Genomic DNA, 6565 nt, shown 5'->3' with positions numbered 1-6565 from the left:
GAGAGCCTAGTCTTGACACCTAGTCTTGTGCTCTAAGCATTAGACAAAGCTGCCTCTTATTAGGAGCCAGATGCTGCTATGCTCACTCGCGTGGCGACGCTCCTTACGTCTCCAGTAGTGCCAGTGATTTCATTGGTTACTACTTTGCGTGAGTGAGGTTGGCAGAATCTCCTCCTTGCTGAAATAGAGCCGGTGAATGACTGCTCACACTCCTTAGACTGGATCCTTCCTGGGCCCAAATACCTTCAGCACTGCATCCTGCACCTGCTTTGTCCTCATGCTGTAAATGACTGGGTGAGCATGGGGGGAAGGGTGAGGTAGAGGTCGGCCAGCAGAACCTGAGTCTGGTGAGCCACCCCCTGGCCAAAGCTCTGTGTGTATATGGAGGCCATCCCGGGAACATAATAGAGCAGCATTACGCAGAGGTGGGCTCCTGCAGGTGCCAATGGCCTTGAGTGCCGCTTCCTTCTTGGCAAGCCGCAGGACGGCTCGAAGAATCATCCCGTAAGACATGGAGACGAAGGCTGTGTCAGTCCCGACTATGAGCGTGGACCCAACCACGCAGTACTGACTGCTGGCTAGGGGATCGGCGCAGGCCAACTTCACCACAGCCATGAGCTCGCAGTACGAATGGGCAATCACGTTGGAGCCGCAGTAGGGTAAGCGCTCATCATCCAGGTGACGGGAGTCATGACAAGAGCAGCTCTTAGCAGAATGGCCAGGCCTATCTGTGTCACCTTTTGGTGCGTTAAGATGGCCTGGTACTCAGAGGGTAACAGATGGCGACATATCTGTCAAAGGCCATCGCCAAGAGCACCCCTGATTCCTGCAGCTGTGGCGGAATGAACAAAGAACATCTGCGTGAAACAGGCATCGAAAGCAATCTCCACCGAGTTCAGCCAGAATATGCCGAGCATCTTGGGAACAATGGAAGTAGCCATGACTAAATCGATGACCGCAAGCATGCACAGGAAATAGTACATGGGTTCATGGAGGGTCTGATCTAACCTGACAGTAAGCAGAATCATGCTGTTTCCTAGCAGCGTAATGATGTACATTGAACAGAAAAGGATCCCCATCCAGACATGGGAAGCTTCCAGCCCTGGGATGCCCATAAGGCTGAAATATAATGAGCTGGAGTTGGTGTGGTTGGAAGGAACCAAGGCCATTTTGAAGAAGTATGTTTTCTATGAATAAAAGGGAAAAGACATTTAATTATTGCTTAAATGTCATGAAATATTTCAAATAGAACTGGTGGGAAAACAGATTTTCCATCCCGACACAAAGTTTGAGATTTTGATTTTGTTTTGGTCCCAAATCAAAATAAAAAGCCAAAATTTTGAATTTTTCTTGTGAAATGAAATTTTAAAAATAAATTCATTGTAGGCCAATCCAAATGTTTCATTTCTATGAATTTGAAATATTACATTTATATTTTTTATCCGTAAGAAAATAAGAATGGCCATACTGGGTCAGACCAAAGGTCCATCTAGCAGTATCCTGTCTTCTGATAGCGGCCAAAGCCAGGTGCCCCAGAGGGCATGAACAGAACAGGTCATCATCAAGTGATCCACCCTTGTAGCCCATTCTCAGCTTCTGGCAAACAGTCTTTCAATTTTAGAATGATACAAACTAAAGTAAATTTTGGAAAGAAAGTTGTTCTGAAATGAAAATTTGAAAAGCTTCATTCCAAAAGGGTCGAAGTGTTTTAATATTTTAAAAACATTTTTCCTCCATTTTTTTCTCAACAAAATTTCACAGACATAATAGAAATGTAGGGCTGGAAGATACCTGAAGAGGTCATCTCATCCATTCTCCGCCCTCTTCCCCCCACGGGGCCTGGAGCAAATTGCCCCACTTGCTCCCCCCGCCAAGGGTGGCCCTGGGAAAAATAAACCTTCTGCATCTCGACACAAACCCAGTTTTGAGAAAACTTCTTTACAAGGTATCACTAGTTCTCAGCATCAGCTAGTGCTAAAAGGCACTAAAGCTCATTAAAAGGGTTGGACAAATATTTTCTGTCAAAACTTTTTTTGGATCGAAAACTAGGGGTTTTTAAAAAGCAGAAAAAATCACGGACAATATCTGCTTTTCCTTCAAAATTTGTTGTGTTTTTTTTAATTGAAAAACTGAAATTAGTCTACCAAAACCTGAACATGGTTTGGGGGTTTCAGAAGTGTGAGGCCAAATATTGTTGCTTGCTGTGTTTGATTGTTTAAAGAACAATACAAAAATTCTGCTTAAAAAAATCCAAAACTTTTGAACCACCTCAGCTTGTGACCAAATGCCTGAGCCCATCCAGTCAGAGATTTTTCCAGGTTTCTGATACTCTGCTGGCTTTCTTGACTCATATCTGTCTCCAATACTTTGAGTTCATTTAGGTTAGAACATAAGAACAGCCATACTGGCTCAAACCAAAGGTCCATCCAGCTCAGTATCCTGTTTACCGACAATGGCCAATGCCAAGTGCCCCAGAGGGATTGAACCTAACAGGTAATGATCAAGTGATCTCTCTCCTGCCATCCATCTCCATCCTCTGACAAACAGAGGCTAGGGACACCATTCCTTACCCATCTTGGCTAATAGCATTAATGGACTTAACCACCATGCAGTTATCTGTTTCCTAGAGACTGGCTCCATGGGGTCCCTCACAAACTAGAGACGGTTACTGTGGGCTTGTCTTTAGTACAGTTTATGTATATACTCCATGAATTGAGCATTTGAGCTTGTTCCAGAATCTGGGATGAGCCTATGTTGTGAAAACTGAAATGCTCAAAATAGCACACACATGTGAATGGACACAGGGTACTAAAATTAAATTAACCCAGTGGTTCTCAAACTGGGGGTTGGGACCCCTCAGGGGGTCACGAGATTATTACTGGGTGTCACGAGCTGTCAGCCTCCACCTCAAACCCCGCTTTGCCTCCAGCATTTATAATAGTGTTAAATATATAAAAAAGTGTTTCAATTTATAAAGGGGGTCGTCTGCTCCCTGTCGCCTGACTGCCCGACCCCTATCCACCTCCACCCCGGAGTTCTGACAGACACCCGGAATGTCCCAAGATCCAACTCCCATGTTCCCTGTCCCCTGACTGTCCCCCCAACCTCTGCCCCCTCCCTGTCCCTTGATTGTCCGCGGGACTCCCTGCCCCTTATCCAACCCCCCTGGCCCTAGTCCCGGCCCCTTACCCCCTAGCCCCTTACCCCTTACCCCCAGCTCCCCCCTCACCCGGAGCATCAGTGCTCCAGGAGCCTCCCTGGAAAGCTGCAGCGTGGCTCCGGCGGGGCCTCAGCTCCTCCCTGCTCAGAGCTGCAGTGGCAAGGGGGCGGGGCCGTGAACTTCAGGCCAAGTGAAGGGAACTCAGGCCCCGCTGGAGATCGCAGCCCCACCCCCTAACCACACGGCTCTGAGAGGGGAGGAGCTCAGGCCCCACCGAAGCCATGCTGCAGCTGTCCAGGGATACTCCTGAATGCGCTGACGCTTCAGAAGAGCGGGTGGTGGCACCGTTCGGGCCAGGGCCAGAAGAAGCCTCAGCCATTCTCATGGGGGCCCCTGCAGAGCCCGGGCCTGGGACAAATTGCCCCACTTGCCCCCACCTCTGGGTGGCCCTGGGTTTAGCCCATGAAAGCTTATGCCCAAATAAATTTGTTAGTCTCTAAGGTGCCAAAGGACTTGTTTTTGCTGATACAGACTAACAAGGATACAACTCTGAAACCTGAGTTCACCTGTGTGGTTGGTATTGCTGAGACTGACACTGGAATACTGTGTGCGGATTCTGGCAGCCACATTTTAAAAAGAACGTTGAAAAATTGGAGACGGTTCAGAGAAAAGGCCACACAAATGATTTGGGCACTGGGAAACCTGCCTTACAGTGAGAGACATATGGAATTAAGCTCAAAAGCTTGTCTCTTCTGGCAACAGAAGTTGGTCCAAGAAAAATATTCCCTGCCCCACTGTGTCTCTTCTGAGGAATTCAGTCTGTTTAGCTTATGCAAGAGAAGATTAAAAGGTGCCATGATGGTCTATAAGCACCAATGTGGGAAGAAGTTTTCAAGTAGTAGAAGGGCTGTTTAATCTAGTAAACAAAGGTATAACAAGATCCAGTGGCAGAAGCTGAAGCTAGATAAGTTCTTACTGGAAATCAGGCCCACATTTCGAACAGAGGGTAACTCATCACTGGAACACATCAGTGGAATTTTAAAATGAAGATTGGCTGCCTTCCTAAATGTAAGCTCCATTTTAAAATTCCCTGACTGGTGCTATGCAGGAATTCAGATTAGATGCATGTACCCAGACTTTGTGGTGGGCTCTGCACAGAGGTGCGCATCACCCTACGGGAGCAGAGGTTGCGCCATGCACACTATGAACAGAGCAATGAATAAAAAGTTCTGGTTTCCCCTACTCGCTTCTCAGGGCACAACTCATGTTAACAATGAAAACAAGACGAGTTCTTCAGGATACAGGCTTATGTTCAAAGACAGCTGTGAATCTCACCATGTGTGGGTCAGTGGCAAAAGCTTTGTTTCCAAGGCACAGCAGATTAGTATATTTTTATTATGTATAATCTGTATTACCTTAGCGTCAGGGACCAGGGCAACATTGTAGTAGGCTCTATACAAACGCATTGGCTGCTGTGGGAAGAGTGGTCACACCTTATAGCACACCTGGTTTAGGCTCATTCTGCATGGAGGGAACATACCTGGGCAGCTTCACCATCCAGCCAGGTCCCCATTGGCTGGTTCCGCTGAGTATGCTCATCCAAGATGGGGCTTGTCTAGTGGACTTTCAACCTTGCACTGTCTTCTCCCTGTTCTCTGGGGTAATGGTATGTGGCAGGGATGATACAGATTGGTCAAGGGGTTGCTCTCGCCCTGCCATGTCTATCTGTCCCAGTTATAGCTGTGTTTGGACCTATCTTGGCAGCCTGTCCTTGGGAATTCTTGTTTTCCTGGTTTGCCAAGTGTCTAGCATTTTGTTTGCATTCGTCATTTGTCTTTCTGATATGTGGCACATTCTCCAGAAAGCCGGCTGAAATTTCAAAAGAACATTCTCAAAAGAACCTTATCGAACTTTCAAAAATGGTGTTGACATTTAAAAAAAAATCAACATTAAAAAAATGGCACTGACATAATTTCCAGAAATGTCATTGGCATTTTAAAACAACGCATTGGAATAGCACACCCTGGGAGAAAACGGTCCAATCAAATGTTAAAAAACGTTTCCAAAAACGTGTACTGACTTTTCAAACAGCTCTACTGAGAAGCCAGATGGTGATAGCAATAGCTCAGTCCCTCAGGATTAGTCCCTTTGGCTTCACTGGGAGTCGGGGCTGCTCAGCACCTCTTGACATCGGGCCCCGTACTGTAGTGGGTGGGATACTGGTAGGCAAGCCATTCATTCGGTTTTAATCCAGACAGACCTGGTTTGTATGGCTTTGTCCCCTATCCGGTGGTGATATCAAACCAGCCATGGTTATCTCTGGTATCATGCACGGAGGATGGTGTTTGCAGAGTGTGTTGCTCTGCCCCCGCCAGTGTGAGCTCACATGCACTGTGCATGGAATGTGTCATAAGCAGATTGTTAAGGGTTAATGTCTCTTGTACCTGTAAAGGGTTACAAGCAGGGAACTGGACACCTGACCAGAAGACCAATCAGAAGACAAGATACTTTTGAATTTGGGCGGAGGGAAACTTTTGTGTGTGTTCTTTGGGTGTTGTGTGTTCTTCTCTCAGAAGGTCTGAGAGAGACCAGACATTGCTACAGGCTCTCTACGTTTCTTTTCATATAGTAAGTAAAAACAGGTGGTTTAGGCTTTTTGATTGTTTTTACTCTATTTGCAATTGTGGATCTGGCTGGTTAACTTTTATATGTGTAGTTGCTGGGAATATTCTGATTTGTATTGGTACTGGGGGGCAAGTCTCTTTCTGGTGTCTGTAAGCTATAGGACCCTGTAAGATTTACATCTTGAAGTTACAGAGATAATTCTTTACCTTTTCCTTCCTTTTATTAAAAGATTTCTTTTTTTTTTTAGAGAACCGGATTGATTTTTTCCTCCTTGTTTCCCTTGTGGTATTCCAGGGGATTGGGATACTCACCGGGACGGGTGGGGGGAGACGGGAGGGGGTGAGATAGAATCTCTCTTTGTTTTCCTTGAATCTGTTTGCCTCTTTGTGGAAGGGAAGGGAAATGCTTCTCTGTATGGTGATTTAGAGGTTAGATCAGTATCTCTCAGGATAGCCCAGGGAGGGAAATTCTGAGAGGGGGAAAGGTGGGGGGAAAGGTTATTTCTCCTTGTTTTAAGAACCCAAAGGGATCTGGATTCTTGCGGTCCCCAGGGAAGGTTGGGGAGGTCAGAGTGCCCCAAAACACTATATTTTTGGGCGGTGGCAGTGCTATCAGATCTAAGCTGGTAATTAAGCTTAGAGGATTCAGGTGCTAGTATCTCATTTTCTGAACTCTAAGGTTCAGATCTGAAAAGGAATGTCATGTTGGTGAGGGCGGGGACACACAGGAGAGCAGTGGGGACAATGGAGGAGAGGTCCTGGAGCTGTGTCAGTGGACACC

At 46.5% G+C, this 6565-nt stretch overlaps 1 pseudogene; it reads right to left on the bottom strand.

Annotated features, from left to right (window-relative positions):
- Positions 1-213: 213 nt before the first annotated feature.
- On the bottom strand, positions 214-1169 carry LOC115648150 (annotated as a pseudogene).
- Between the last annotated feature and the right edge of the window lie 5396 nt (positions 1170-6565).

Source organism: Gopherus evgoodei, chromosome 1 (assembly GCF_007399415.2).
Source record: "Gopherus evgoodei ecotype Sinaloan lineage chromosome 1, rGopEvg1_v1.p, whole genome shotgun sequence".
Taxonomy (NCBI): Eukaryota; Metazoa; Chordata; order Testudines; family Testudinidae; genus Gopherus; species Gopherus evgoodei.
This window is presented reverse-complemented; position numbering and strand designations above follow the sequence as displayed.